We start from the raw sequence: 10469 nt of genomic DNA on the forward strand, positions 1-10469 counted from the left end.
TATACGTGGCTGCTTTCTCCAGCTATTTATATAATGTCTAATTTGAGGATATCAATAAAAATCTTTTTCCAGGTTATATTGTTGTGATAGATCTTCAAAGATTTTCAGGTGGTCTTTTCTCATCATAGTGCATATTGCCGTGATCCCTTTCGTAGCCCAAATCTTAAACTGTGTCTAGAAACTATCCATTTTAATAGTTTTACCTATCTCTCCAAGTCACAGGTTTTTATGATCTTAAACCAGATAACAGAAATGACAGCTTCATTCCAAGAGGATGGTAAATGCCCTCCACCTCTTATCCAGTGGCAAGTGGACAGGAGCAGGGCAGCCAACTGTTTTTGAATGTCTTATAAAATTCACTTGGAAAGCCATCTGTCCCTGGTTCTTTATTAGATTTAAGAAATAATATTATTAATTTCCATCTCGTTTATTACTCTAGTTGCACCAGTGGTGTAGTGGTATCATGCAAGATTCCCATTCTTGTGACCTGGGTTCGATTCCCGGCTGGTGCATAAAAAATGATGTTTTTGGGGCGGAGCAGTGGCTCTGTGGCTAAGGATCTGCACCTGTGGCTAGAAGGTTGCCGGTTCAAATCCTGCAGCCGGCAGAGGAATCCTACTCCATTGGGCCCCTGAGCAAGACCCTTAACCCCAACTGCTCCAGGGGCGCCGTACAATGGCTGACCCTGCACTCTGACCCCAAGCTTTTCTCTCCCCATCTGTGTGCCTGTGTGTCTCATGGAGAGCAAGCTGGGGTATGCGAAAAGATAATTCCTAATGCAAGAAATTGTAAAGGGTTAATAAAGTGATGTTAAAGTTTAAAGTTAGTTAAAACAGATGTAAAGGCCTATCGACAATTTCTACATGCAAGAACATTGAAGCATGTATGGACCTTATCAGCATTTAACTTGTTTAATCTATTTTCATAAAATGTACATGTATTATTGCATGTACCCCTGACAATACAATATGTACTCTTGTTTTTATTGTATGTGTTTTTTGTTATAATTAAATATAAAAAAGACGCGAGTCGATTATGTCAAAAGAAAGTCGCCCACAGGGGATATACATCCAAATCAAAACAAATTTTTATCCCTTCATCAATATTTTGGAAGAAAAAGACCCCAACTTTTTCAGCGCTTAAAACACATGCGATTTTGCCGTTTTGCCGACCCCCCCCCCCCCAGGAAATCTAGTCTCTATAGTTCTCTGGGCTGCACTGTTTTGCAGATTTGATCAGATTTTTTTTATTACAATTGCAGCGTATTTATCGTGTCATGGATTTATATGTCTTTCTTACAAGACGGACTCGGCAGGAGCTGTTTCTTGCATTCGGGACGCTGAGCGTCGAGGCTTTTGTCCAATCGGCGCCGAGATTTCGACAGGAGGCGGGAGGGATACGGCTCTCGTCCAATCACAATTTTAATTCCGGGACTTTACTGAATTACGGCGGGAGGTGACACTTCCGAGAAATGTCCACTGGGCGGCGACAGAGATACACGAGTCTATGGAGGTGAGTCTTAAAGCGCTCTTGTGCAGAGATTGGAAATCACTGACTTTTGTGACAGCAACTCTGAAAGCTAATGTAAAGAAGGAAACTAATATTAACATTACTTTTAAAGAAGTAAAATAATGCTAAATTTAAACCCATTGAAAGTAATATGAAAATATTGTTTGTATTTTTTTAAAAAAATACGATACTTGCACGATATAATAATTAATGAAATGGTGTGGGAGGAGAACCACGTTTGAACAGTTTCAAACAAATGTAAATGCGTCTGTAGAGACAATTTGAAACATGTACGGACCTTATCTGCTTTTGTTTACTATTAAACAAGATTACTTGTTTAATCTTTTTGCATAAATTGTACATGTATTATTGTATATACCCCTGACAATACTCTACGTTATATGTATTCTTGTTTTTATTGCATGTATTGTTGTTATAATTAAAAATAAAAAAGACGCGAATCGATTACATCAAAAGGAAGTGGCCCATAGGGCTTATGGGAAATGTAGTCTCTATAGTACTCTGGACTGCGCTTCCCACGTGTTTTGTAGATTTGATTGAACATCAGAAATAATTATACAATTTCAGCGTATTTATCGTGTCACGGATGTCTCTCTTACAAGACGGACTCGGCAGGAGCTGTTTCTTGCTCTCTGGAGTAAAGCTGCTTTGGGAAGAAACGAGCAAAGTCTTCAGACTTTCTAATTGAGACATCATGACAGCTGTGCCGACCTGATCTTCATTGACTCGTTGAACCTGTTTGTGTAAAGAGCAGGAGTACTATGTACCCCTGATTGTGTTATGTGTACTCTAGTGTGTTTTTTTCTGTTTTCTATTTTTATTTCACAAGTCGGACCCGGGCAGTAGCCTGTGTCTTCAGCGCTCGTCCTCCCTGGGTGATCGACTTGGCACAGAAACAAAACCCACTGCCGTCGTGTCTGTGGGTTTCTTTGCTCCCCTGTCTTGTTTGCAAACTTTTCTCCTGTGTTTATTTTACTTTGTTAAATAAAACGTGGTTGCCAGAGCAACCGTACTACAGAAATTGTTGCAGGAGCGGGTCTGACCTCCAGCAGGTAAACAGCCGACGTTTTAAATCTAATCGGTGAAGAAAACAGGAGCTGTAGTTCAAAACTCGTTGTCAGGAGCATCTTTGCTGATATTACATGAGTGAGGAAGAACCGTTGAGAAGCGGAGCCGGTCGTGTGTCGCAGGCTGTGGGACAGGACTGTTAGGGAAACACGCAGCAGGCGGAGAAATATCAGCGCTGGACACCAGACTCACACCGCTGGGCTCACTGGAGTCTCCGGTCACGTCATTATCTGCAAGTGGATGTGAAAAGGTGAGAGATGGCAGCGCAGTGCATGCTCTGTGTGGAGTTTGCATGCTCTGCCCGTGTTCTAATGGGTCCGGTTTCCTGGGGTGCTGTCTGTGTGGAGTTTGCATGCTCTGCCTGTGTTCTAATGGGTCTGGTTTCCTGGGGTGCTGTCTGTGTGGAGTTTGCATGCTCTGCCCGTGTTCCTATGGGTCCAGTTTCCTGGGGTTCTGTCTGTGTGGAGTTTACATGCTCGGCCCCTGTTCTCATGGGTCTGGTTCCTGGGGTGCTATCTGTGTGGAGCCGACTAAAGCAGTGACCTCCTTCCTCTACAGATTTTTTTTTTATTCGGGTGGGATCATCTGCAAACTTAATTCCTTTCACACAGTCAGCAGTAGATACACAGTTGTTAGCATAGGAGGAGTACAGAAGAGGTGACAGTGCCTCCATTCTTTGTAAAATTACAGGTTTCTCTGGACTGCAGTCCTCTTGCACTCTGCTTAGGATGTGCGGTGCTGTTCTCTACAACATAAAACCCTTTGTTGGAAGGAATGGGAAGCTAAAGGCAGAATCGCAATCTCTGATACATCTAATCAAAACAGTAAGTTCTTTAAAACAACTAAAAAAAATTTCATCAAATAAAAAATAATTTGCAAGTCAAGGTGCACCACTTAAAACCGCCGGAAAAAAAATCCCTGATCATATCACAGTCGAGGAGAACGCCAGGGCCCAGGCGCCGCGAGGCTCTAATGCCAACCAGTCCGTCACTCCAGGTGTCCCGACATACGAGTAAAAACCTTTCCTGTTCATCACCTGTCAGGTTTCAAGTCATCGGAGAAGGACGGGCGTCTTCAGGCTGGTCTCTGCAGCTGAGGCTCTGAGGAGCTCCTGACAGACACGAGTGGAGCTTCGCTTTAAACACCACTGTGGTCAGTAAAGGTTTAATATTCTTAAACACCGAGAGCTGGAGTTTCTCTGAACGTTATCTGCATCACAGCAGCTATGTTTCATTCACACTGGATCTCGCAACACACACAAACAATGCAAGTTAACATGACCTTAAAAATACATATCGTATTGCATAATATATTTGTAAAGCAACCCGAAGGCACTGATTTTACACGTGTCGCCGTGATGTGCTGTAGAGTGGGACTGCTGGATGATGGATGGACGAGTCGCCCCTTCCTGCAGATGAGCACTTTGACACCAGAGGGTGAAAACATCTGTAGAAAAGTCATTTTCAGATGCGTTGTGTTTTCTTGAGTGAGGGAGTCTTAATTATCCCCAAGGTGGATGTGTTTCACGGCAGCAGGCAATATGTAGAAAAGCACAGAAACTGACAATACACAGGAACATGCCTTAGACAGTCTTCTGTTGAGACAGGGTTATGGCCGCAGGTCTAAATGAGAACTTGAAACTGTTTGTTTTCAGAGGGGGAAAGCAATTTCTGTGTTCGGAGGTCAGGGATTGGAAATTGTAAAACAAAGGGTGCAGATGGTCCTCTGGGATGGAACAGGTTTTGCTCAAACATGTGACGATAAGATGTGGGGAAGGGTTAGAAGAATAGCACCAGTGACTTTCTGACACTGTCTGGCAGCACTCCCTAACTCCTTCCCTCCTACGATTTAGAGTCACACACCGGCAGAGCTGTGCACAAGTTGCAACAGTGTCAATAAGACTGATCAAACAGTCTCCGGTCGCGTCATTATCTGCAGGTCTGACAGTCCTGCTCCAGCAGTGCCAGGCTCTGCTGTTCTTGGTCCAGATGGGCTGGCAGTGCCCAGGTCTGACAATACTGCTCCAGCAGTGCCGGTCTTTACTATTCTTGGTCCAGATGGGCTGGCAGTGCCCAGGTCTGACAATACTGCTCCAGCAGTGCCAGGCTCTGCTGTTCTGGGTCCAGATGGGCTGTCAGAGCCCAGGTGTTCATGTGATGGGATGTGTGGTGGTTTGGTAGGAAGCCAGTCTGACTCTTCTTCGGAACAATGTACTCAGTAAGGAGAGCCGGTAATCAGATATTCAAGATATGACAGAGTTCCTTTCCCAGGGTATTGTTCACACTGAAGCCCCGGTAGCTGTTAGGGTCGAATCTCTCTTCATTCTTACAGAAGAAGACATCAGTCTTTGATTCTAGGCCCCAGGAAAACAGCGAGATGTCAGGACAAGGTTGAGGAGTTTGAGCAGGCTTTGCCGCAGGTCTGAGCTGCAGCTGAGTCAAGCGTTGTTGACTGTGTCTTGGCCACAGACCTTTTGTGGTCTGAGAGTTGTTTGTGTATGTATTTTGTAACCTTCTGCTGAAATAGCCCATGAAACGCGCTCGTTTTGTGACGTGAACACGCTAGGATTCTAAATAACACTGAAGTTTAGCTCAACGTATCACTTTGTCTGGTTTGAAACGTAAAACAGTTTCAAAAGAGATGGTTTAGCATGTTGAAAGTGTGTTTTGAAAATTGAGGTTTTTGACCATTTTTCGACAGGCGCGCGGCTTATGAAAAAACGCGAAATTGGGCCAAATTTTGTTTGCGAGGAAACGGGCACAGAACACTTTTCCTGCATTTCACATGCATCCTAGAGCACAGCAAATGTATCACAAATTGTCTAGGTGTTGTTAAAACCCCAACCCTAACCATAGCTTGAGCCCTTGCGGCGCATACCGAAAACGGCACGTTCAATAAGTGTGCCCCGTGAGATGCGCGAATGACTTCCAGATTCCTAAGAAACACTGAAAGTAGCAGCAGTAGAATATTTGAAGTGTATTTAGTGTCAAGCTCATTGTACTTGCTCAGTATTTCTTATTTTGTAACCTTCTGCTGAAATAGCCCCTGAAACGCGCTCGTTTTGTGCCGTAAACACGCTAGGATTGTAAATAACACTGAAGTTTAGCTCAATGTATCATTTTGTCTGGTTTAAAATGTAAAACAGTTTCAAATGAGATGGTTTAGCATGTTGAAAGTGTGTTTTGAAAATTGAGGTTTTTGACCATTTTTCGACAGGCGCGCGGCTTATGAAAAAACGTGAAATTGGGCCAAATTTCGTTTGCGAGGAAACGGGCACAGAACACTTTACCTGCATTTCACATGCATCCTAGAGCACAGCAAATGTATCACAAATTGTCTAGGTGTTGTTAAAACCCCAACCCTAACCCTAGGTTGAGCCCTTGTGGAACATATCGATAACGGCACGTTCAATAAGTGTGCCCCGTGAGATGTGCGAATGAATTCCAGATTCCTAAGAAACTCTGAAAGTAGCAGCAGTACAATATTTGAAGTGTATTTAGCGTCAAGGTCATTGTACTTGCTCAGTATTTCTTATTTTGTACCCTTCTGCTGGAATATCAGCTGAAACACGCTCGTTTTGTTCCGTGAACACGATAGGATTGTAAATAACACTGAAGTTTAGCTCAACGTATCATTTTGTCTGGTTTAAAACGTAAAACAGTTTCAAAAGAGATGGTTTAGCATGTTGGAAGTGTGTTTTGAAAATTGAGGTTTATGACCATTTTTCGACAGGCGCGCGCGGCTTATGAAAAAACGCGAAATTGGGCCAAATTTCGTTTGCGAGGAAACGGGCACAGAACACTTTTCCTGCATTTCACATGCATCCTAGAGCACAGCAAATGTATCACAAGTTGTCTAGGTGTTGTTAAAACCCCAACCCTAACCCTAGCTTGAGCCCTTGCGGAACATATCGATAATGGCACGTTCAATAAGTGTGCCCCGTGAGATGCGCGAATGACTTCCAGATTCCTAAGAAACACTGAAAGTAGCAGCAATACAATATTTGAAGTGTATTTAGTGTCAAGGTCATTGTACTTGCTCAGTATGTCTTATTTTGTAACCTTCTGCTGAAATAGCCCCTGAAACGCGCTCGTTTTGTGCCGTGCACCCGCTAGGATTGTAAATAACACTGAAGTTTAGCTCAACGTATCATTTTGTCTGGTTTAAAACGTAAAACAGTTTCAAAAGAGATGGTTTAGCATGTTGGAAGTGTGTTTTGAAAATTGAGGTTTATGACCATTTTTCGACAGGCGCGCGGCTTATGAAAAAACGCGAAATTGGGCCAAATTTCGTTTGCGAGGAAACGGGCACAGAACACTTTACCTGCATTTCACATGCATCCTAGAGCACAGCAAATGTATCACAAATTGTCTAGGTGTTGTTAAAACCCCAACCCTAACCCTAGCTTGAGCCCTTGCGGAACATATCGATAACGGCACGTTCAATAAGTGTGCCCCGTGAGATGCGCGAATGACTTCCAGATTCCTAAGAAACACTGAAAGTAGCAGCAGTAGAATATTTGAAGTGTATTTAGTGTCAAGCTCATTGTACTTGCTCAGTATTTCTTATTTTGTAACCTTCTGCTGAAATAGCCCCTGAAACGCGCTCGTTTTGTGCCGTGAACACGCTAGGATTGTAAATAACACTGAAGCTTAGCTCAACGTATCATTTTGTCTGGTTTAAAACGTAAAACAGTTTCAAAAGAGATGGTTTAGCTTGTTGAAAGTGTGTTTTGAAAATTGAGGTTTTTGACCATTTTTCGACAGGCGCGCGGCTTATGAAAAAATGCGAAATTGGGCCAAATTTCGTTTGCGAGGAAACGGGCACAGAACACTTTTCCTGCATTTCACATGCATCCTAGAGCACAGCAAATGTATCACAAATTGTTTAGGTGTTGTTAAAACCCCAACCCTAACCCTAGCTTGAGCCGCCCTTGTGGAACATATTGATAACAGCACGATCAATAAGTGTGCCCCGTGAGATGCGCGAATGAATTCCAGATTCCTAAGAAACACTGAAAGTAGCAGCAGTACAATATTTGAAGTGTATTTAGTGTCAAGGTCATTGTACTTGCTCAGTATTTCTTATTTTGTACCCTTCTGCTGGAATATCAGCTGAAACGCGCTCGTTTTGTGCCGTGAACACGCTAGGATTGTAAATAACACTGAAGTTTAGCTCAACGTATCATTTTGTCTGGTTTAAAACGTAAAACAGTTTCAAAAGAGATGGTTTAGCATGTTGGAAGTGTGTTTTGAAAATTGAGGTTTTTGACCATTTTTCGACAGGCGCGCGGCTTATGAAAAAACGCGAAATTGGGCCAAATTTCGTTTGCGAGGAAACGGGCACAGAACACTTTTCCTGCTTTTCACATGCATCCTAGAGCACAGCAAATGTATCACAAGTTGTCTAGGTGTTGTTAAAACCCCAACCCTAACCCTAGCTTGAGCCCTTGCGGAACATATCGATAATGGCACGTTCAATAAGTGTGCCCCGTGAGATGCGCGAATGACTTCCAGATTCCTAAGAAACACTGAAAGTAGCAGCAATACAATATTTGAAGTGTATTTAGTGTCAAGCTCATTGTACTTGCTCAGTATTTCTTATTTTGTAACCTTCTGCTGAAATAGCCCCTGAAACGCGCTCGTTTTGTGCCGTGAACACGCTAGGATTGTAAATAACACTGAAGTTTAGCTCAACGTATCATTTTGTCTGGTTTAAAACGTAAAACAGTTTCAAAAGAGATGGTTTAGCATGTTGGAAGTGTGTTTTGAAAATTGAGGTTTATGACCATTTTTCGACAGGCGCGCGCGGCTTATGAAAAAACGCGAAATTGGGCCAAATTTCGTTTGCGAGGAAACGGGCACAGAACACTTTTCCTGCATTTCACATGCATCCTAGAGCACAGCAAATGTATCACAAATTGTTTAGGTGTTGTTAAAACCCCAACCCTAACCCTAGCTTGAGCCCTTGCGGAACATATCGATAACGGCACGTTCAATAATTGTGCCCCGTGAGATGCGCGAATGACTTCCAGATTCCCAAGAAACACTGAAAGTAGCAGCAATACAATATTTGAAGTGTATTTAGTGTCAAGGTCATTGTACTTGCTCAGTATTTCTTATTTTGTAACCTTCTGCTGAAATAGCCCCTGAAACGCGCTCGTTTTGTGCCGTGAACACGCTAGGATTGTAAATAACACTGAAGCTTAGCTCAACGTATCATTTTGTCTGGTTTAAAACGTAAAACAGTTTCAAAAGAGATGGTTTAGCTTGTTGAAAGTTTGTTTTGAAAATTGAGGTTTTTGACCATTTTTCGACAGGCGCGCGGCTTATGAAAAAACGCGAAATTGGGCCAAATTTCGTTTGCGAGGAAACGGGCACAGAACACTTTACCTGCATTTCACATGCATCCTAGAGCACAGCAAATGTATCACAAATTGTCTAGGTGTTGTTAAAACCCCAACCCTAACCCTAGCTTGAGCCCTTGCGGCGTTACCGAAAACGGCACGTTCAATAAGTGTGCCCCGTGAGATGCGCGAATGACTTCCAGATTCCTAAGAAACACTGAAAGTAGCAGCAATACAATATTTGAAGTGTATTTAGTGTCAAGGTCATTGTACTTGCTCAGTATTTCTTATTTTGTAACCTTCTGCTGAAATAGCCCCTGAAACGTGCTCGTTTTGTGCCGTGAACACGCTAGGATTGTAAATAACACTGAAGCTTAGCTCAACGTATCATTTTGTCTGGTTTAAAACGTAAAACAGTTTCAAAAGAGATGGTTTAGCATGTTGAAAGTGTGTTTTGAAAATTGAGGTTTTTGACCATTTTTCGACAGGCGCGCGGTTTATGAAAAAACGCAAAATTGGGCCAAATTTCGTTTGCGAGGAAACGGGCACAGAACACTTTACCTGCATTTCACATGCATCCTAGAGCACAGCAAATGTATCACAAATTGTCTAGGTGTTGTTAAAACCCCAACCCTAACCCTAGCTTGAGCCCTTGCGGAACATATCGATAACGGCACGTTCAATAAGTGTGCCCCGTGAGATGCGCGAATGACTTCCAGATTCCTAAGAAACACTGAAAGTAGCAGCAATACAATATTTGAAGTGTATTTAGTGTCAAGGTCATTGTACTTGCTCAGTATTTCTTATTTTGTAACCTTCTGCTGAAATAGCCCCTGAAACGCGCTCGTTTTGTGCCGTGAACACGCTAGGATTGTAAATAACACTGAAGCTTAGCTCAACGTATCATTTTGTCTGGTTTAAAACGTAAAACAGTTTCAAAAGAGATGGTTTAGCATGTTGAAAGTGTGTTTTGAAAATTGAGGTTTTTGACCATTTTTCGACAGGCGCGCGGTTTATGAAAAAACGCAAAATTGGGCCAAATTTCGTTTGCGAGGAAACGGGCACAGAACACTTTACCTGCATTTCACATGCATCCTAGAGCACAGCAAATGTATCACAAATTGTCTAGGTGTTGTTAAAACCCCAACCCTAACCCTACCTTGAGCCCTTGCGGAACATATCGATAACGGCACGTTCAATAAGTGTGCCCCGTGAGATGCGCGAATGACTTCCAGATTCCTAAGAAACACTGAAAGTAGCAGCAGTACAATATTTGAAGTGTATTTAGAATCAAGCTCCTTATACTTGTTCAGTATTTCTTATTTTGTAAGCTTCTGCTGAAATAGCCCCTGAAACGCGCTCGTTTTGTGCCGTGAACATGCTAGGATTGTAAATAACACTGAAGTTTAGCCCAACGTATCATTTCGTCTGTTTTACTGATTGTAGTCTGTGAATTAAAAGTTAAAGCGAGACTGAGCTGTTGATGAGGTTGGGTTTATAAGCTCTGTTAATTCCTCAACAGAAG

At 42.6% G+C, this 10469-nt stretch overlaps 1 non-coding gene across 1 annotated transcript; it reads left to right on the plus strand.

The window, feature by feature from the left end:
• Positions 1-441: 441 nt before the first annotated feature.
• Positions 442-512, plus strand: trnag-ccc (transfer RNA glycine (anticodon CCC)). The gene has a single exon. It is a non-coding gene; the product is annotated as a tRNA-Gly (tRNA).
• Positions 513-10469: the final 9957 nt, after the last annotated feature.

Source organism: Atractosteus spatula, chromosome 20, assembly GCF_055471065.1.
Source record: "Atractosteus spatula isolate fAtrSpa1 chromosome 20, fAtrSpa1.hap1, whole genome shotgun sequence".
In the NCBI taxonomy this organism is placed as follows: domain Eukaryota; kingdom Metazoa; phylum Chordata; class Actinopteri; order Semionotiformes; family Lepisosteidae; genus Atractosteus; species Atractosteus spatula.